The 23,129-nt window shown below is 38.1% G+C and overlaps 1 long non-coding RNA gene across 27 annotated transcripts; it reads left to right on the top strand.

The window, feature by feature from the left end:
• Window positions 1-493: 493 nt before the first annotated feature.
• Window positions 494-22,373, top strand: LOC105420825 (uncharacterized). 27 transcript variants are annotated; one of them, XR_016052168.1, is made up of 5 exons: window positions 494-553; window positions 934-1,054; window positions 1,400-1,483; window positions 21,469-21,619; window positions 21,991-22,373. It is a non-coding gene; the product is annotated as an uncharacterized LOC105420825 (long non-coding RNA). The 27 variants fall into 27 exon arrangements; XR_016052165.1 differs by having other exon boundaries at window positions 21,463-21,619; XR_016052166.1 differs by lacking the exon at window positions 494-553 and having other exon boundaries at window positions 907-1,054; window positions 21,463-21,619.
• Window positions 22,374-23,129: the final 756 nt, after the last annotated feature.

Below are 23,129 nucleotides of genomic sequence, written 5' to 3'. Positions count from 1 at the left end.
ACAAAATGATACATATATTTACAAATGTCAAAGCATGGTGTTGCTCCATTCAGAGTAAGATGGAAAGGTATGGGATTCTACTAACCTTTGTTAATTTATTTGTTGAAGCGATTTATTGGTGGTGATGAATTTTTTAGATTTTTTCCTTTTTGAGAGAGTGAGCGAGCGCTCAGCTTCAATCTCCATCTCGATCTCTCTCTGAGAGCTAGACTTCAATCTCTATTTCCATCTAGACTCCAACTATGATGAGCCCGAGAAAGTTCAATCTAAGTCTTGAACGAACCAAAGAGAGAGAGAGAGAGAGAGAGAGAGAGAGATTGTTGTGAAGGGGAAATATATGATGGTTGAGCTGGACTTCAATCTCTATTTCCATCGTAGACTCCAACTATGATGAACCCGAGAAAGTTCAATCTAAGGCTTGAACGAACCAAAGAGAGAGAGAGAGATTGTTGTGAAGGGGAAATATATGATTGTTGTGAAGGGGAAATATATTGTGCTAAATTGAAACAGAAAATGATAATGAGAAGAGTTCTTCATATGATTCTTCATATTGGTAATACTCTATGATTTTCCTGTGTGTTTGGATTTGGATGGTTTGGTATTTTTTTAGGATATGTATTGTTGAAGTTATGCTTCCAGGGTTTCTCTTGTGTTTATTTTCTTTTCCTTTTTTTTTTGGTATATATATTTTTTTAATGGAAATGCCATCTTTTGGAGATTCTAGAGTTCTTATAGGGTTTAGGGAATTGAATTGTGTTTCTAGGCCTTATTTTGTGGTTTCGAGTGGAATTTTCTTCTTTCTCTCCCCCGCCCCAAGTGGAACGCTTAGCTGTCAGAGATGATTTCGGATCTCAAATACTAAAATTTTAAATTCATTATCTTGCTCATTTATGCTTTTAAGTGCTTATGATTAGCATTTTTTTTGTTTTGCAGGGAGGGACGCTATATCCTACAAAAGTCAGACTCAAGCTTATGGGAATTAAAAAGAGTTGAAAGGAGGAAGAAGAATCTCAAGACTTGCTACGATTTGAAACTCAAGATCTTGATGACCAAGGTGGATGCAAAAACTTTATATGCGCTTTTTTTTGCTTTCATTCTTTTATTAAAATTTTGGTTTTGGAAGATAAGTTCCTTTTGCTTGTAGTTGCCCTTTTTCTATCTAAGCTATCTTTTCGTTGCTCTCTCTCTCTCTCTCATCACCAATAAGATGCCCCTAATTGCCCTTTCTCTTTCTACTCTATTCTTTGTATGCTCTCACTCTCTCTCTCTCTGAATCTTGTATTTTGTATGCTCTCAGCCTTATTTATTGGGATCGTAATAGTCTCTTTCTCTCTCTCAGAATACCCAATAGGCCCTAACTTGTTTTGTTTATTCTCGTATCTTTTACGCTCTGTTTCAGTCTTGCGCGCCCATATACAAAATGGATACATATATTTACAAATGTCAAAGCATGGTGTTGCTCCATTCAGAGTAAGATGGAAAGGTATGGGATTCTACTAACCTTTGTTAATCTATTTGTTGAAACGATTTATTGGTGGTGATGAATCTTTTAGATTTTTTTTTTTTTGAGAGAGAGAGCAAGGGCTCAGCTTCAATCTCCACCTCGATCTCTCTCTGAGAACTAGACTTCAATCTCTATTTCCATCTAGACTCCAACTATGATGAGCCCCGAGAAAGTTCAATCTATGGCTTGAACAAATCAAATAGAGAGAGAGAGTTGTTGTGAAGGGGAAATATATGATGGTTGAGCTAGAGACAAAACCAACAGTCAAATTTTTTTTGAGGCCCATTAGTTTGAATGTTGAAGTACTATTTTTCCCTTCTTCTCCTCCTCTCATCTCTTTGTGCTTTCTTTCTACTTCAAAACCCTAGGAGCAGGTTAGATTTCCCCTTCTTTCTCTCTCTCTCTCTACAAGATTCTTTCATTTGCTTTGTTTTTTGTTTTATCCTCCTATTAAACGAAAGATTGAATCAATCAGTGTCTGTAAACTTTTGGAACCCATTTCCAAATTATAGTGTAAACGGACTTAGGGAGTTATTTTGATTTTACGGAGTTAGCATTTTAGACACTTGGTAAAATAAAAATCTATATCACTATAAAAGCTATCCACCCTCATTTTTCTTACGTACTGGTTATTTTTTTTTTTATATACAGAGAAACTCTTTACTGCGATTATCTTGTTGTTCTACTCTTGCTTTGCAAACTAGTATTAGGCTTTCTTCTACACTAGTCTACATATATGGGTGGTGTTTTAGCTAACCCAGAGGACTTTGAATCCATGGAGCACGAAGAGTATTAGGGTTTCTTACGTTGAATCCAAGTCATAGGTATCTTCCTTTCAAGGATTTCTTCTGGTTTATGTTGCTTTGCTTTTGAAATTTCAAGGCCATCCATTAACTTGAACTAGGGTTTTGTTCTTGGTGCCCTATTTACGGCGCATCTAGTTTTCATAGTTTCTTTTTGAAGGTTTATGCTACTGATTTGTTGCCATAAGCTTGGATTTTGGAATTCAATGGTTTGGGGGTTTGTGGTGATTCATCTAGATAATTTAGGTTTATCTAGGAGGCTTTTTTTTTAACTATTTATTAGTCTTGGGGTTTATTTGCCCACAATATACATTGGACTGGACATCTGGCTCAATATCTACAGAAGAGATTTTGAAGGTACTATAGATCTTGCTCTCTAGTCTGAAAATGGCAGCCATAGTTGCATCAGCTACGATTTCCCTGAATCTGAGTACATTTTTCTTTTGAAGTGGTATTTTTCTTAGTATATAATTGCTAGTTGAATTTTTCTTAGTTTGTATGTTGATTATGATTTTTTTTTTTATCTTCTTAATTATTTTCTTTATAGTGGAAATTTACGGGTATTATGTTTAGGATGTAACTTGGTTTTACATGTTGTTCCTATAAATGATTTAATTTAGTCTATCTTTTCATGGATTTGGGTTTAGTCGTTACTCCTCTCACTTAAAGTAGAACATACGTAGCTTCATTAAAATTCAGTTATAGGTTCAGATGGTGTGTTAGGCGTAGACAATCTGATGAGGATCACCAAGCATGTCATTTTTTGGTGTCAAACATCAAGGCATTTGCCTGTTCACATCTCAAAGTTTCACACATGGATACCTATGATTTGACATTTTTGCCTCCATAAGTTTTGACATGTGTCTAGAAGTTGAACAGCGATATTCATACATGGGATGCATGTATTTACTTTTTTCTGTTAGTTTTTCTTATTTAGTTATTACTTTAATTATGTATAGGTACTTTGGTAAAAGAATAATATTTATAATTTTAAAATTCATGTTTTATTATTTTAAGATGTTTTAAGATATTAAAAACTTTTTGTGGTAATAATACTAAACTGGAGAGTAATTTTTTGCATGCACCACCAATGATTGAGAGGAAAAATGTTGGTTGACCATATTAGAGATAATTAAAAATACATAGAGAGGATGATTCAAAGAACTTGGGTCCGTCTTGGAGTGCTTTCCCTCCTCTCCCTAGCCTGGGCCCCCCTCGACCACCGCCTTCCTCCGCGCAAGCCCCGACTCGTACTCGACCATAATGGAGCTCCCTCGCCCCCTCTCACCATTCTAGTTGGGGAGCCACACTCTTCCCATATTGTGAAGGCTTTGAGGTCCTTTTCGGTAGGTCTATACACCCCCTCAGGTACGACATCAAAGGTATAGAGAAATGGAAATGGGAAGTTTGGGCTTTCTCAGACCTAACCTGCCTAGAGAATTTCTTTTCTCTTTCCCATCTGAAGTCAGTTGTAATAGTGACCAGCAAGGACACCATTCTCGGTTCAATGGGGCATCTCTCACCCTTTCTGTTTGGAATTAGTACCTGGGAGCCGTTTTGTAAACAATTTGGTTTCAGGCCACCAACATCCCCGTGCAGGCGTGGCACATCGACACTTTCAAATAAATTGGGGACTCTTGCGACGAGTTTAGCTTGGTCCATTAGATGTCCTCAGGCACCCTTCCTCTTGGATCAATCCAACTTCTCATAGAATCGTTGGCCCCTTCCCTCATCCCGCCCTCCATCTGACTGAAGTTGATGGCCTCTTCTTGAACATTCCCATGGCATGGTCCTTCACCTCTTCCCTATCGTCCCGCCATCTCAGACACCACGATCCTCCTCTGTTTGGATCATGTTCCTTGAAACACGAGGATGGATGGACCGAGGTCTCGCATAGAGGACGGTCGAGAAATAACCATCAGCGTCCAAGTTTCGATTGTGCGGCTAACAGAGTTGGTACTAAGCAAACTGCTGCCCCAAGAGCTTTACCACCTCTCGAGCTTCCCATCATTAAGGCTGATGGGACGACAAGTGGCTTCATAAACCCCATTTCCCAAGGCAAGTCATCCCTGGCCTTAGAGCAGGCAGCTCTTTCTCCCCATCTGGAATGGCCACGTGGCTCTTTCTCGATTGTCTCGCCATCAATCCTCCCCTACTGTGCATCTCAACGATGTCTTTATCGTAATTTCCTCTTTTCAGGATATGCCACATGGCTCCACGTCCCTTGTCCTTCATCAAACCCTCCTGGTGAGCATGTGATCGTTGCTTCCCTTTCCAATCCCGTGACACTAGGTGTCCTCCCTCCATGTCTCCCTCCGGTCTTAGGAAACTAGCAAGCAACTCTCCACCCTTTCCCTCTTTTCACTCGTTGACCCTATTGTTTCCTCAGTTACCTTTTCTGAGCCCTTCCTCTACACGGATGGTGAACACTTGCCCTCTTCTGTCGTGCCCCTTTCCCCCCCTTTTCACCCATCCAATCGTGTTTCACATGTAAACTGCTCGTTCATCTCGTTTTTCCCAAGCTCCTATACCCTCTCTACCTTTGCTTTCTTTTCCCTCTCTCTCAACGCCATCCCAAGCTTGAAACCCTTCCTCCTGCACCCCCTCTTGATATGCCCTCCCCTAGCCTCATTATTTCACCTCAGCGTTTTCCTCCTAATTCATCTCCTACTCTTCTGTTCCCCCAAATAACCAACATTATAAGACTTTGTTTGTAGACATGAATTTTGTTTTGGTCATTTATGACCTGTTTGTTAGATTTATTCATAAACTGATGAGCAATTGGTAAGATGCATAATAGCTTTATTTTAGTTGGAATTCTTATTTCCTCTTCCCAAATCTATCTTGATAAATATAAAATTTGTCATTTGGCCCATTCAATCATTGGATCTAGAGGCATTTTGTTTTAGACATGTTGTGGTGCGTGGCTCTACCACTATATCCGATGAATGTGTTGCTTTCGACATACCAGTAGATAATCTGATGAACCTCACCAAGCATGTGTCATGTTTTGGTATCAAACATGGAGGCATTTTTCGTGTTCACATACTGAAATTTCAGACATGGACACCTATGGTTTGACATGTTTGCCCCCATAAGTTTTGACATAGGTCTAAAAGTTGAACAACAACCATATTCATGTATGGGATGCATGTATTTGATTTTTTATGTTAATTTTTCTTATTTACTTTTGACAATTTTTATTATCTATATTTCTTTTTATAGCTTTTGAAATTGTCTTCCATCTTATATCTCATCCGTGTGATTCATCACATAAGAATATTTGTTGAGGCGAGTTTCAAAATTCAACCAAATGCATATTTGAATTGGGTCCCCCACTTCACTAATAAGAATTAACATGTCACTTCATGTGAATTGTTGTTTTACGTAAACGAAATCTCAGTTTAAGATGAATCTTTTCTTGAGTCACCTTCCAAATCATTGTTAGCACTTAGTAGCCTTTGTACTTGCATCAAATAAAACACACATGACATGAAAATTCTGCTAGCTCCCCAAAACAAAGGAACACAATAATTAGGTCCAAATTGTTCCATAATTCATGCAGGTTGAACTGGAAGAGATATTGTCTCATTTTTGTCTAAGATGCCCTTTTGCCGGGATTGTAGTTTCTTCAAATTTAGTTATCTCGTGCATTATTTGTGAAATTCAATGTTTAATTTAGTTTCATCAATGTTTAGAGCTCTAGAACTTGTACCTGTATTGAGGTCTGCTCTTCAAACTAGCAAACGTTTTGGGAGAGGTGCAACTATGTAGTGGAAGACCCTAACAGTTTAAGATGAATCTTTTCTTGAGTCACCTTCCAAATCATTGTTAGCACTTAGCAGCCTTTGTACTCGCATCAAATAAAACTCACATGACATGAAAATTCTACTAGCTTCGCAAAACAAAGGAACACAGTAATTAGGTTCAAATTGTTCCATAATTCATGCAGATTGAACTGGACAAGATATTGTCTCATTTTTGTCTAAGATGCCCTTTCGTAGGGATTGTAGTTTCTTCAAATTTAGTTATCTCGTGCATTATTTGTGAAATTCATTTATGTTTAGAGCTCTTGAACTTGTACCTGTATTGAGGTCTGCTCTTCAGACTAGCAAACTTTTTGGGAGAGGTGCAACTATGCAGTGGAAGACCCTAACAGCCTCACTATTCTTCAAGCTACTATCAAACCATTCCAGTTTTATGTTCTATGATGTGTCTCAATGTTTCTAATGGGCAATCTCAATACGGATTGTGACATAATAGCTTTATTTTAGCAATTGGTAAGATGCATAATAGCTTTATTTTAGTTGGAATTCTTATTTCCTCTTCCCAAATCTATCTTGATAAATATTGAATTTGTCATTCGGCCCATTCGATCATTGGATCTAGAGGCATTTTGTTTTAGACATGTCATGGTGCGTGGCTCTACCACTATATCCGATTAATGTGTTGCTTTCGACATACCAGTAGACAATCTGATGAGCCTCACCAAGCATGTGCCATGTCCAACATGGAGGCATTTTTGTGTTCACATCTTGAAATTTCAGACATGGACACCTATGGTTTGACATGTTTGCCCCCATAAGTTTTGACATAGGTCTAAAAGTTGAACAACAACCATATTCATGTATGGGATGCATGTATATGATTTTTTATGTTAATTTTTCTTATTTACTTTTGACAATTTTTATTATTTATATTTCTTTTTATAGCTTTGAATTTGTCTTCCATTTTATATCTCATCTGTGTGATTCATCACATAGGAATATTTGTTGAGGCGTGTTTCAACATTCAACCAAATGTATATTTGAATTGGGTCCCCCACTTCACTAATAAGAATTAACATGTCATTTCATGTGAATTGTTGTTTTACGTAAACGAAATCTCAGTTTAAGATGAATCTTTTCTTGAGTCACCCTCCAAATCATTGTTAGCACTTAGCAGCCTTTGTACTTGCATCAAATAAAACTCACATGACATGTAAATTCTGCTAGCTCCCCAAAACAAAGGAACACAGTAATTAGGTCCAAATTGTTCCATAATTCATCCAGGTTGAACTGGAAGAGATATTGTCTCATTTTTGTCTAAGATGCCCTTTTGTCGGGATTGTAGTTTCTTCAAATTTAGTTATCTCGTGCATTATTTGTGAAATTCAATGTTTAATTTAGTTTCATCAATGTTTAGAGCTCTAGAACTTGTACCTGTATTGAGGTCTGCTCTTCAAACTAGCAAACGTTTTGGGAGAGGTGCAACTATGTAGTGGAAGACCCTAACAGTTTAAGATGAATCTTTTCTTGAGTCACCTTCCAAATCATTGTTAGCACTTAGCAGCCTTTGTACTCGCATCAAATAAAACTCACATGACATGAAAATTCTACTAGCTTCGCAAAACAAAGGAACACAGTAATTAGGTTCAAATTGTTCCATAATTCATGCAGATTGAACTGGACAAGATATTGTCTCATTTTTGTCTAAGATGCCCTTTCGTAGGGATTGTAGTTTCTTCAAATTTAGTTATCTCGTGCATTATTTGTGAAATTCATTTATGTTTAGAGCTCTTGAACTTGTACCTGTATTGAGGTCTGCTCTTCAGACTAGCAAACTTTTTGGGAGAGGTGCAACTATGCAGTGGAAGACCCTAACAGCCTCACTATTCTTCAAGCTACTATCAAACCATTCCAGTTTTATGTTCTATGATGTGTCTCAATGTTTCTAATGGGCAATCTCAATACGGATTGTGACATAATAGCTTTATTTTAGCAATTGGTAAGATGCATAATAGCTTTATTTTAGTTGGAATTCTTATTTCCTCTTCCCAAATCTATCTTGATAAATATTGAATTTGTCATTCGGCCCATTCGATCATTGGATCTAGAGGCATTTTGTTTTAGACATGTCATGGTGCGTGGCTCTACCACTATATCCGATTAATGTGTTGCTTTCGACATACCAGTAGACAATCTGATGAGCCTCACCAAGCATGTGTCATGTCCAACATGGAGGCATTTTTGTGTTCACATCTTGAAATTTCAGACATGGACACCTATGGTTTGACATGTTTGCCCCCATAAGTTTTGACATAGGTCTAAAAGTTGAACAACAACCATATTCATGTATGGGATGCATGTATATGATTTTTTATGTTAATTTTTCTTATTTACTTTTGACAATTTTTATTATTTATATTTCTTTTTATAGCTTTGAATTTGTCTTCCATTTTATATCTCATCCGTGTGATTCATCACATAGGAATATTTGTTGAGGCGTGTTTCAACATTCAACCAAATGTATATTTGAATTGGGTCCCCCACTTCACTAATAAGAATTAACATGTCACTTCATGTGAATTGTTGTTTTACGTAAACGAAATCTCAGTTTAAGATGAATCTTTTCTTGAGTCACCCTCCAAATCATTGTTAGCACTTAGCAGCCTTTGTACTTGCATCAAATAAAACTCACATGACATGTAAATTCTGCTAGCTCCCCAAAACAAAGGAACACAGTAATTAGGTCCAAATTGTTCCATAATTCATCCAGGTTGAACTGGAAGAGATATTGTCTCATTTTTGTCTAAGATGCCCTTTTGTCGGGATTGTAGTTTCTTCAAATTTAGTTATCTCGTGCATTATTTATCAATGTTTAGAGCTCTTGAACTTGTACCTGTATTGAGGTCTGCTCTTCAAACTAGCAAACGTTTTGGGAGAGGTGCAACTATGCAGTGGAAGACCCTAACAGTTTAAGATGAATCTTTTCTTGAGTCACCTTCCAAATCATTGTTAGCACTTAGCAGCCTTTGTACTTGCATCAAATAAAACTTACATGACATGAAAATTCTACTAGCTCCGCAAAACAAAGGAACACAGTAATTAGTTTCACATTGTTCTAGAATTCATGCAGAATGAACTGAGCAAGATATTGTCTCATTTTTGTCTAAGATGCCCTTTTGTAGGGATTGTAGTTTCTTCAATTTTAGTTATCTCGTGCATTATTTGTGAAATTCATTTATGTTTAGAGCTCTTGAACTTGTACCTGTATTGAGGTCTGCTCTTCAAACTAGCAAACTTTTTGGGAGAGGTGCAACTATGCAGTGGAAGACCCTAACAGCCTCACTATTCTTCAAGCTACTATCAAACCATTCCAGTTTTATGTTCTATAATGTGACTCAATGTTTCTAATGGGCAATCTCAATACAGATTGTGACATGCATGACCAGATTGATTTCAAGTTAATTAAATCCTGGTAATGCAAATTCCATAATATTGTCTTACAGCAATTTAATCATATTTCTATCTCGAACTCTAATTTACATGGGGAACATAATGCCTTTAGATTTAGGAAATGGGATGAAGGGGCTTTGTTCAAGTGTAAAGAGGAGGGTAGGTAGTTATAGTTGAGTTGACTGCTTGGTTGCTTGAGAACTTTCAAGCCTGGTTAGAGAGTATAGTACTGCTTGTTTGGATCACCATGATTTGACATTCATTCGGGGAAGTCTGAAATAGGTGGACGGATGATTTGTGGGAATGGAAAGATGCTTTTTTCTTTTTGGTGGTGGAAGTTGGTGGAAGCGGAAGGGACAATAAGGTTGCAAGGGTAGTGAACCAAAAGGCTAGGTTGTGGATGGTAAGGTTGGGGAAAGCTGCAGGTTGAGTAGAAGGAAAGGCTAGGTTGTGGTTGGGGAGATTTTGGCAATTTTTATAATTTACATTTATTTTTATTGCTTTTGAATTTGTCTTCCATCTTATGTCTCATCCGTGTGCTTCATCACATAGGAATATTTGTTGGGGCTGGTTTCAACATTCAACCAAATGCATATGGGAATTGGTTCCCTCACTTCACTAATAAGATTGAACATGTCACTTCATGAGAATTGTTGGTTTACGTAAACTTAATCTCAATTTAAGATGAATCTTCTCTTGAGTCACCTTCCAAATCATTGTTAGCACTTACAGCCTTTCCTTTGTACTTGCATCAAATAATACTCACATGACATGACAATTCTGCTAGCTCCCAAAACAAAGGAGCACAGTAATTAGGTCCGAGTTGTTCCAGCATTCATGCAGATTGAACTGGACAATATATTGTGTCTCATTTTTGTCTAAGATGTCCTTTTGTAGGGATTGTAGGTTCTTCAAATTTAGTTATCTCGTGCATTATTTGTAAAATTCATTTTTGTTTGGAGCTCAATTTTACCGAACTTGTACCTGAATTGAGGTTTGCTCTTCAAACTAGCAAATGTTTTGGGAGAGGTGCAACTATGCAGTGGAAGACCCTAAACAACGTCACTATTCTTCAAGCTACTATCAAACCATTCCAGTTTTATGTTCTATGATGTGACTCAGTGTTTCTAATGGGCAATCTCAATACGGATTGTGACATACATGACCAGATTGATTTCAAGTTAATTAAACCCTGGTAATGCAAATTCCATAATATTGTCTTATAGCATGTTAATCATATTTCTATCTCGAACTCTAATTTACGGGGGGAACATAATGTCTTCTGGTTTAGTAAATGGGATGAAAGGGATGTGGTCTAGTGTAAAGAGGAGGGTAGGTAGTGATAGTTTGTTGACTGCATGGTTGCTTGAGAATTTTCGAGCCTGGTCATGGAGTGAGGTAATGCTTTCTTGGATCACCATGATTTGACATTCATTCTGGGAGGTTTGAAATAGGTGGACGAAAGATCTGTGGGAATGGAAAGATGCTTTTTTCTTTTTGGTGGTGGAAGTTGCTGAAAGAGGAAGGGATAGTGAGGCTTCAAGGGTAGTGAGCCAAAAGGCTAGGTTGTGGATGGTAAGGTTGAGGAATGCTATAGGTTAGGTGGGAGGAAAGGCTAGGTTGTGGTTGGGGAGATTTTACAATTGTTATTATTTATATTTCTTTTTATAGCTTTTGAATTTGTCTTCCATCTCATGTCTCATTTGTGTGATTCATCACATAAGAATATCTGTTGAACCATGTTTCAACATTCAACCAAATGCATATGGGAATGGGGTCCGTCACTTCACTAATAAAAATTAACATGTCACTTCATGTGAATTGTTGTTTTATGTATACTTAATCTCAGTTTAAGATGAATCTTCTCTTGAATCACCTTCTAAATCATTGTTAGCACATAGCAGCCTTTGTACTTGCATCAAATAAAACTCACATGACATGGAAATTCTGCTAGCTCCCCAAAACAAAGGAACACAGTAATTAGGTCCAAATTGTTCCAGCATTCATGCAGGTTGAACAGGATAAGATATCGTCTCTTTTTTGTCTAAGATGCCCTTTTGTAGGGATTGTAGTTTCTTCAAATTTAGTTATCTCGTGCATTATTTGTAAAATTCACTTTTGTTTGGAGCTCTATTTTACCGAACTTGTACCTGAATTGAGGTCCGCTCTTCAAACTAGCAAACCTTTTGGGAGAGGTGCAACTATGCAGTGGAAGACCCTAAACAGCCTCACTATTTTTCAAGCTACTATCAAATCATTCCAGTTTTATGTTCTATGATGTGACTCAATGTTTCTAATGGGCAATCTCAATATGGTTTGTGACATACAAGCCCAGATTGATTCCAAGTTAATTAAACCCTGGTAATGCAAATTCCAGAATATTGTCTTATAGCATGTTAAGCATATTTCTATCTCGAACTCTAATTTATGAGGGGAACAAAATATCTTTTGATTTAGGAAATTGGACGAAGGGGCTGTGGTTAAGAGTAAAGAGGAGGGTAGTTAGTGATAGTGGAGTTGACTGCATGGTTGCTTGAGAACTTTCAAGCCTGGTCATGGAGTGAGGTACTGCTTGCTTGGATCACCATTGGCAGTTAGTTGAACCAGTGGCCCAGGAAATAACGTTGTAGGAGTCCCCTGCTATGGTGAGAGCTTGGCCCCAAGAGTTGTCAAATAGTTTGAGGCCCGCAAGAAATGATCTAGCTTCTGCTGATTGGAAATTTGACCTATGGACTTCGTGAAAGAGATCAAAGTGGACCCCTTGTGGTCTCTATAAAGACCTATACTTGATAGCCCTGGGTTGCCTATGGAACAACCATCAAAGTGGAGCTTTACGCAGTCCAACTCTGGAGGAAGCCACAAGGAGGCTCGTGAGTTACTCACGTGGTGGTAAGAAAAGGAGATTATACCTGTGCAGGTGGAAGGCTAAAGGAGGGAAGCCTTTGAACCGCTTGTGATTAGTAGCCTTGAAGATAACTGCTGCGTTGATTATATCAAACAAGGATTCAATGGTAGAGAACTGTCCTCAGAAGATATGATTGTTATGTTTTATCGAACGAGGGCTGCCATTGAAGCCTTCCACAATATGATACCTGAAGAGGCCCAGGGGTAGAGGTGGAGAGAGGAAAAGAGATTGGGAATATTTTTTGGGGTCATCCATTGCCATTTGAAGAGCTGAAGAAAAGCTCCCCACAAGGAATGGGCCAAGGGACAATATATAAAGAGGTGAGGCTTAGTTTCCTCGGCTTCGCGACACATGATACATCAATTAGGTAAAGTCAAGCCTCTCTTTGCAGTTGGTCAATCTCTGAAAGAGAGAAATCCAGTTGATTGGCATGTGGGTGCGTGGACAATGAAGGTTTCACTGTGTGGGTGTGTAGTTTGGCGTGTATTTCTACTCGTTCATTCTAGCTTGGTCTTTCATCTGACTCTGAGATGTGAGTTTGGCTGCATTGTTTTAGTATCAAATGGGCTATGAAGATTCCTATATGTATCATTATATATACACACACACGTGCACATCCTGTTCCTGAATGGTAACTTTAGAAACGTATTATCCACAATTTTAAAATACCTGTGTCTTTTCCTTTCTATAAAATTAGTGGTGGGCATTAAATATAATTGTGCCTGCTCCAAATTTTCAAATTTCAAGACTTTTAATTTTTTTTTACTTATCAAATCCACCTGAACGTTGGAGGGCGTGTGTGCTTAGAAAGATGCAGCCTAAGAACACTATGAAAATAATTCAAATACTGAAAATCATCAAAATAGTCCTACAACTAATTTTTGACAATTTTTATTATTTAAATTTTTTAGCGATTTATGTATGGACACCCTTTGGGGGCTCTTATCTGGCAAAGACAATGCCGAACAGGAGGGCCCAGTATTTCCACAAAGCACTGGCTCTGTCTGGCGTTTGTTTTACCAGACAACTAGCTTATGTTGTCCAATGTTCGTAGTACTGGACAGTGCCCCAAAACCCTGTTTGACCTTTCTTCCTGTCATTTCTACTTTTCTCTCTCACTCTCTCTTTCTGCCCAGACCTCCCTCTCTCCACAAAGTTGTAGTATGAAGCTCCACAACCACAGACATTTGGCCATCCTAATCAGGTAGGTCTAATGGTTGTGTATTAATGGAGAAAATTAGATTTAGGGTGGATTAGGGTTTTGCAGTTCAAAAAACCCTAATCCACCATGAATTAGAGAGAGAAACTCGATCCTGATTGCAATAGGAATCCCAGGTTGCTCTTGTAAATCCTGTTGACTTTGATGTTGCAATCAGTTCGATTCTTATGTCAACTCACAATCTTTGATTCATTCATTGTAATTGCAATCTCTTGAAAAGAATTATGCATGCCAACATTGACACTCTGCAAATGAAATCACAATATCCATGAGTTGGCTGACTTGGTTAATGGGTTTTTTCATTTGTTATATTTTGTTGTTGTGCTTTACGTCAATAGAAAATTTTAAGAGTATCACATTTATGGGTTCTTTTAGGGTTTAGGTGGGCTTATTATGGAAATTTTTTATCTTTGTTTTGAGGTTCGAATGGTGTAATTATAGCAGTGGTAGTTCCCTTTCGGATTGTTGTCTTTCTCGTTGGTACTCTCATGTGTGGGCCATGTTTTTATCTATTTCAACAGGCTATTCACTAATCTTTCTCATTAACCACTAATTCTAGATAAAATATCAAAGTGTATATTTTCAGAGCTGCAAAAGCAACTACAATTATAAACGACTATCTTGGTTCTTTTTGGAAATCTAACAAATATTGAGATTTGTCAATTGTACAAATTTCTCCATAGTGTTTCTAATTCCATGCTGATGTCATATCCTCATGGAGACCTATTTGTCATTACTTCTTTTGGTGGTATTGTGTTATAACATGTTATCCATTTATTTAAAGTGTTATATATTGTTATGGCTTAAGTTTAATTTAAGTCGCGTCTTTTTTTGCTCACATGTGCCATTTTTTGGCATGTGTGAAGTCATAGGATTTTGAGAATTAATTTAAGTTATATTATTATCCACATATGATTTTGTGACATGTGGGTATACCGTATGTGACACCACCTTATGGGCTTGACCCATGTGAAACTTTAGTGTTGTTGAAATCCATTAGTGATGTCATAAGATATTTTATTCACATGTGTAGATGTCTCATATTATCTTTATGTTCATGTCCTCATCTTTTATTGACTCTCACAAATTATTTAAAAACCATGGGCATAAGTGTAAACATGAATTTGGATTTAATAGGAAATAAAATATGGAGCTAAGGGTTTTAAGGTAAAATGGCTATAAACTTAGCTTTTAAGGAGTGAATGGTGTCAAAAGCTCATCCAAGGCATCAAGGCTCAAGATCAAATCCATCTTTATGATCTAAGTATAAAAGTAACTTTTAGGATCATTTCAAAACCCTAACTTGAGTATTCTCTTCAAAGAGAGAGAGTCATAGACCCCTTGACAAAAGCGTGGCTTCCATGGACTAGTCCCTCACGTGTGTGATCAAGCCCATACTATTGCTTCACTGAGGTATTAATTTTTCTTCTTATATTTCAATTCCTACCTCATTTCCATTATCAAAGGTTGCTGTAATTTTTAATTTACAATAGCTCTTTGCATCTTTTCGTTATGAATACTTGGTTTTTGTAGAGTCTCCAAGCAATAGTGTAGTCCTCGCACATAGCATGTGTAGATTAACTTGTTTACTCCATAGTTTTGAATAGTTTCACTTTGAGTTTCTTGATCCAAATTTTCTTGAATTTTTAACGAGAATATACATTCGATCAAAGGTTTATGTTATTATATTTGAGCATATGAGATAATATTTTGAGCCTCTTTTTGTATAATGAAAAGTTCATGAGGTCCCTCAAGGTGTAGTTTCACCATATCTTCCTTATTTTGTGTGGTATCTCTCTCAACCTTTCAAAGGCTATTTTGATATATGTCTCTCTCTAGATTTGATCCCCATTAAGTGAAACAAAAGTGATTACTTGCTTCCCATTGGATTGATCTCCTTGAGTTACTATTATCACCCATGCTTTAGATAATGGGATAAAATTAAGTCCTCAAAAGGCCCGTTTGTGGCCCGGGCACAAGGAGTTGGAATCATGCCGTCCTCCATGTATGTTTGCATGTTAATTTGATATATTCATAATTATTTCGAGTTTGGTCGATAAAACAGGATATATATATTATAATAATTAAAATTTTGAATAAAGACATTGCCTTGCTTCTCATATATTCAGATTTTATATTATCGTAATATGTGTTTTTCCAAGTCTTTGATTATCACGGTCCATGAGTATGCATCTCCGATGGGCATGGCGTCGAAGAGAGAGAATGCCTCTCTGATATAGCCATGATGTATGTATGCTGATAACATGGCATTCCATGATATGATATTGCGTGATGGCATGCGATTGAGAAGGTGTGATTGTGTGGTCATTCATTAATAATGCGATTGCATCCTTAGCTTGCCGGCTATGGCATATTTGGTGATCTTGAGGATTTGAGAGAGGAGGAAACTCCCCACACCTGCTGCCACTTTGAGCATGAGGGTTTATTTTTCTGTTTAGGCTAGAACTTTGACTTTCTCTCTCTTAATTGGGCCTTCCCCAGGCACACACAGGCAGCAACTTTGGCTTATTGGTTTCTCTCTTTGCTCTTTACTATATCACTAAAATACTAAATATTAGGACTTCTTATTGTTTCTCTAATCCAAATGACAACCCAAACTCCTAAATAACAAAGAGAGAGATAGAGAGAGAAGAGAGGCCATTTGCACTACTCAAATGAGCAGAAGGTCATATTGGAACCTTTATGTTGGAAGGGGAGGCCAAACATTGGTGGAGTTCGGTAAAACAGCCCTGGATGGAAACAGGGACTGAGGCCACCTGGGAGAATTTCCTAGTGGCATTTGAAAATTAACATTTCCCGATTCTGTCTGGGAGAGGAAAGAAGTTGAATTTATTGAGCTGCAATAAGGGAGGCTGACAGTAGAACACTATGCAACCAAGTTCGCAGAACTCTCTCGATACGCGCCTCACATCATCAATACAGAGGCGCACAAGGCAAGCAAGTTTGAAAGGGGCCTCCGGCCAGATATCAGAGGAAGAGCAATATCAGCCAACCTTAAGTAGACCTCGCTATGAAGATTGAAGAAGATTGCGAGGAATTTCAGTTGAGGAAAGAAGGGAGAGTAAGGTCCGCATCGTCCAGGAATTTTGGGAGGAAGAGTCGGCTGCTTCCGAGGAGAGATGTCAGGGGAAGGCCTAGTCAGGGGAACATGAAAGCTCAAAAGACCTTTTCGAGCGATGTGAGGGAGAATCGACGCCCGGCCCGCTCATATTGTGGAGGGGGCAACCACTTTGCGGCAGAGTGCTTTAAGAAACAAAAAACATGTCTTAGGTGTGGAAAGCCTAACCACTAGATCAAGGACTGCCCCATGGTAAAGCCGGAGAACCGACCAAAGACTCAAGGTCGGGTATTTGCACTTACGAAGCAGGAGGCCAAGGTGTCTACCTCGGTGATCAGAGGTACACTCTTTGTTTATGGTAGGAAGCTAAAATCTTAATTAACCCTGGTTCCTCTCACTCTTTTGACGCACTCATTTTGCATGTCATCTAAATATTGAACCTTCATGTCTTGACTATACTTTAGTAGTGTGCACACCTGTGGGGGATTCTATGGAAACTGATAGGGTACACAAATAGTGTGAAGTTTTACTTGAGAAGTGTGACTTGCCCATAAACCTAATACTTTTAGATATTTAGGATTTTGATGTTATTCTGGGCATGGATTGATTGTCCACACACTGTGCTACTGTTAACTGTTATGATAAGACTGTGACCTTTAGATGCCCTAACTAGCCTGAACTGCACTTTGTGGGTATCAGAGACGCTCCCCCTCTACACTTTATTTCTGCCCTTCGGGCTTCCTGTCTTCTAGCCAAAAGATGTGTTGGATACATAGCTTATATAGTAGAGAATTAGGACGTCCAGTCTAAATTAAAAGAGATACTTGTGGTAAGAGAGTACCTAGAAGTTTTTCCTGAGGAATTGACCACTTTGCCTCTAGTCAGGGAGATAGAATTGACCTCATTTTCAATAGAGGAATAGAATGTGGGACCATGATCCAGGGTAAGCGAATGCCACTCAGGTGGGAGTGCGCTCAACGCCTGAGACAAACGGTAAACAAAGCAAACCACGAAAGAAAACAAAACTTTTACATCACACACACATAAACCAAAAGCAAGATAACCAAGTCCCAAAATTGTGAAATACATTGTACATAAGTTTTCAAAGTATTACAAAAGGTTCCTGGGCATCAAAGGCCCTGATCATTACATAACTTTAAATTTTAAACGAAATCTGTGGCTATCAGCTATCAGAAACATACAATGGAACCACTTTTCTGTAAGCAGCACGAGCTCCTACCACCAGCCGTGATCCTCGAATCCTTTGGCCTAGACCTGCGACTATCGCTCTACAAGGATGGAAGTTAAAGGAATGAGCTACAAAGCCCAGTAAGGAGATCTAGATGTCATGTGTTACAATTATGTCGAGCAATGTATCGTGAATGATTCTTTTCAGGGATGAGTAATTACAATGCAGATATCATATGAATTAGCCATTTATCAAACCCTTCTATCACGAGCATCAAAACTGTAACTCAATAAGCCTAATAAGTATAAGCAACATTAGCAAACATTAACTAACTCACTCCCTAATGCGCCTACTCTAAAGTAGAAACTCTATCCATCAAGCCAAGCGAATCCTGATGCTTAGGACTTCTACCATGACTCAGCAGGGAAGACAATGACAAGTGGGGGACCCACTTCGTAATGCCTTCACACGCACACAGTCCCAACGCGCTTTGGGGCTTTTGATAGGCACAAGCTTTACAAGACACGACCCTCTCTATGCATCTTCGCTAAAGGGGTCCCCATGGATAGTGCCTCAAACAGAAGTTTGGGACGCACGACCCAACCCAACACATACAATCACCCTAACTCCCATAATATCAAAGGGAGTTAGGGAAAAATATCTCAACTACCGGCACAACATTCTTATCAGAGCATATTCTTATCAGAACATATTCTTATCAGAGCAGAGCCTTAACAGAACAAATTCTTATCAGAACAGATTGTTATCAGAGCATATTCTTATCATAACATATTCTTATTAAAACAGGTTCTTATAAGAGCAAATTCTTATCAGAACATATTCTTATCAGAGCAGAGTCTTATCAGAACAAAGCATACATTTAATATACATATACATGTCCAGAGCCAAATACAAGTCATCAGGCTCATTTATAACATTTTTGAAGCATTTCGCGTGTTTGAGAAGAAGTGAGCACAACCCATCTTTTTTAGCATAGTTTCAAGACCACAGAGAATTTCCTCATGATTCTAGGGTCAAATAGACTCACTCATCTTTTATTCAAAAGTGGTTTGAGTTCAATTGGACATGATTTGGTCAGTAAACAGTTCATTACAAAAACATGTAACAGTTTTGGAAATTCCCTGCAATCACAATAGTGACACCTTCATAGAAAAAGGAGCATAATTTCAAAACCATAGAGAATTTCGACTTGGTTCCAAAACCATTTTTTAATAGACTCATTCATTTTCATGTAAAAGTAGTTTGAGCTCATTTGAACATTATTTGATCAGTAAACAATTCATTTCAAGAACATGTAACAGTTCTGCAAATTCCCTGCAATCACAATAGTGACACCTTCATGGAAAAAGAGCATAATTTCCAAACCTTAGAGAATTTCGACATGGTTCCAAAACCATTTTTGAAGTAGACTCACTCATATTTCATGAAAAATTAGTTTTAGCTCATTTGGACATGATTTGGTCAGTAAACAGTTTATTATAAAAACATGTAACACCTTTGGAAATTCCCTACAATCATAACAGTGACACTCATGGAAAAAGGAACATAATTTCCAAACCTTAGAGAATTTCAACATGGTTCCAAAACCATTTTTGAAGTAGACTCACTCATTTTTCATGCAAAAATGGTTTGAGCTCATTTGGACATGATTTGGTCAAGAAAAAGGTCATAACAAAAACATGTAAAGCTCTTGGAATTTTATGTCACAGATTTGGCATGTTCTAGCAAAAGGCGCATAACTTTCCAATCACAAAAGGTATTGATATGAGGCCTTTTCCCTCTGAAAATAGACTCAAAGGGGTACTTTCCCACAAAATTTCATGGTTAATAGAAGTATTATCAATGCTCAAATATTTGCTCAAAAGAGAGTCATAATTCTAAAAAAACGGAGTGCAAGATTAACCCAATTTCAGAAGCATGGTTCTCCAAATACATTTAAATCTCTACCCAATTTCATACTTTAACAATTAAATTGAACATACATTCAAACAAAGCATAAAACATGGATCTTGAATCCACTTATAGTACTAAAGGAACTCCCAATGTCCTTCACAAGGCCAAGCTCCAAGGATGGTGGGTTTGAGGTCACAAGTTCTCAAGGCTAAGGAGCTGGGCGAGAGAGAGAGAGAGAGAGAGAGAGAGCAAAGTCTTATGGGAGGTAAGAACAAGGGTTTTATACTCAGTAAAAGAAAGAGGTAGCAGCATGCAAGAGCCAAGTGTCCTCAAAGAGACATGCAGATGGCACTTGGCACATTAGAAACATACAAATAATCATGAAATCTCTGTGCTTGGCGGCATGAACTCTCTGTTGCGCATGACAGCTTGCTCACACTCATGGCGGCTGGTCCTTTGCACGCACGGTGGCATACACGCACGGCGGCATACTTACACTCACGACGGCTGATCCTTTGCACGCACGGCGGCATTGTTACACTCACGGCGGCTGATCCTTTGCACGCACGACGGCTGATCATTTGCACGCACGACGGCTGATCCTTTGCACATACGGCGGCATCCTTACACTCACGGCGGCTGATCCTTTGCATGCACAGCGGCATCATTACACTCACAGCGGCTGATCCTTTGCACGTACGACGGCATCCTCATGCTCGTGCAGCGGCTTCAAAATGTCAGAAAAGTCTGGGTCCTTACAGTGACCCTGGCTAGGATCATAGATTTCCTCCATTTGAAGTGCATTGTGGTCTATGGACACATCAAACGGTGTGAGACTGGCCTGCCATGTCAATAAAAATCCCAGTTCTTTTATTCCTTCTTTCACACACATGCAAATGAACAAATAAACATAATTATTCGATCACATCTGCACCCACAGACTCACCATGCTTCATTTGGTAATGAAATCCAAGAAACATTTCCTAATCAAATGAGGGGTGCTCCATTATGATAAATTCATGCATGGTATCATGCTTTTGAAGGTTTACTTGAATACTACTATTTCTTAATTCTAGAACAACTAAAACTAGATATACTAATATATAATGTCCTTTGATGTAATTTCACCTTGAATTCATCAGAAGATTCAGAACTTTTTACTACTAGATCCATCTATTTGGTTTCATTTCACCTTGAATTTGGTCAAATTTGGTTAGATGTTTATATTTCTCCCTCTTCGTGTGTGTGTTTGTGTGTGAAAGAGAGAGAGAGAGAGACAGAGAGAGATTCATTGATGATAAGAATTGCATCACAAGACATTAATAATTTAGTTGACTTGGGATATGATTCCTGCCCATAATCGGATGGCAACCTGCCAATGGAATATTTGGTTGTATGAAATGTTGGGATTAGTCATTATTTTGAATAGGGACCTCAAAAGTATAGATAGCCATTGAATATGGAAAATGCAACTTTGTATATTGTTTGTTTGCCTTTGCTGGTTACATTATAGATATTTGTTGTTTGTTTTGTTAAACAAGATGGTTTCTCATGCAATTAACCTTTTCTCAGAAAAAAACAAGATGGTTTCTCAATTACCTCTATTGTTAAATCAATGTAATTTTTTGCAAGTGGTAGAGAACTGGGATATACGGTAGTAGTATGGGCTCATGTTTGGGACAATTCCATGCCGGATGAAAAGAACAGTATGTTAAGCCAGGAGTGGAGGTCTTGTTGTTCAACCATTGTGTGCATGTTGCTCAAGGAAGCTTGGTTGCTTGCTGTACAGGTACTATCTTATATTGTTATTGGATATTTTTTATCCCTTTAAGCTGGAGAAATATCCAAATAACTAGTTAATGCTCGATTTGTGAAATTGGGATATTCTTTGGTGGCATGTGCCATTATAAGTAATCATGTAACCATTTCTCTCCATTTCCTCTTTTTTTTTTGTCCCTCTATAGATCTAATTCAAGCACCTCATTTATTATACATTCTCCTTTTTCTCCAATATATGCATAGTAAATTTCAATTTTTGAATACTTGTTACTCCCATGTTTTAACGAGTGAACAGTTTATATAATTATATTACAAAGTTTTGACTCTTTTTTATTTCATGTATCCCCTGCAAAATTACTAATCTTGAATTTTCTACATCAGGAACATGCTTCACCCCCATCATGATGCATGGAGGACATGTCCATCTTCGATGCCATAAAAGAAGTTGTTCATTTGCATAGAGGGTGTGGAATAAAGGGAGTTGCCAGCCCCACCTGCACTTCCTAGTTCCAAGCATTCAATAATCGAAGGCATCGATACATTTATCAGCGAGGCCATGGAAGGATACCATGTTGCAACATGGAGAGCTTGGTCATATGCACGTGTTTTGCTCCATTTGCCGAGGTTCTCATTTGAAACTGAAGGAACTAAGCAATTATTAGCAATTGCTTTTTGTAAAGCTCAAAGCAAGCCAATGGCTTTGAGGAAGCCTCTTTTGCTAGTTGTATATGTTGCCCTGATTAAATAAAAGAGGTTTTGGAGAAGGATGAGGATGAAGGTCTCACAGTGTGGGTGCGTGAAGTGGTGTATATTTTTGCTCATTTATTCCAGCCTGGTCTTTCATCTAGCTCCAAGATAAAGATGGCTGGTGAGTTTGATTGCTTTGCTTTAGTCTCAAATGGGCAATGACGATTCCTGTGTGTATATTTATACACATACACATCCTAATTCTGAATGGTGATTTTAGAAATATCTAATAAAAAATTTTAAAAAACCTTTTGCCCTTAAATTAATTAAAATACATGTGTCTTTTCCTTTCTATAAAACAAATGGAGGGCGCTTAATATAAAATTCTCTTCAAGATCTCAGTTTTCCATGTGTCTCCCATTAGGAGGATATCTATTGTCAAGAGACTTCAGCACCTAATGAGAACTTCCTTTGGTCAGGGGCACAAAGAAAACAAAAGTTTCATCTAGTAAAGTAGGACACCGTTTGCTAATCCATTAGGTATGGATGATTGCACATTAGGTGCCTTAAGCAGATGTATAGGATCCTGTAGGGAAAATGGTGGTGGCACTTTGCAATGCAGGATGACCAACTTTGGAGGCTGGTTATTCAGTGAAGGTATGGCTGCAATGGCTTAGGCTTTCTCTAGAGGTTCAACCAATGCAAGGGCCCGGGGGATTGAAAAAGTATCATCTATGCACATTTGGCCCATTTCATATTCGGTGCATGGCAGAAACTAGAGATAATATTCAAATGTCGAGACATCAATGATTGTGAAAAAGCAGTTTGGAAGC

The sequence above is a fragment of the Amborella trichopoda genome, chromosome 3 (genome assembly GCF_054954075.1).
Source record: "Amborella trichopoda isolate Santa Cruz 75 chromosome 3, AtrichopodaSantaCruz75HAP2 v2.0, whole genome shotgun sequence".
NCBI lineage: Eukaryota > Viridiplantae > Streptophyta > Magnoliopsida > Amborellales > Amborellaceae > Amborella > Amborella trichopoda.
The sequence above is the reverse complement of the archived record's forward strand: the minus strand, read 5'-3'. Positions and strand labels throughout refer to the sequence as shown.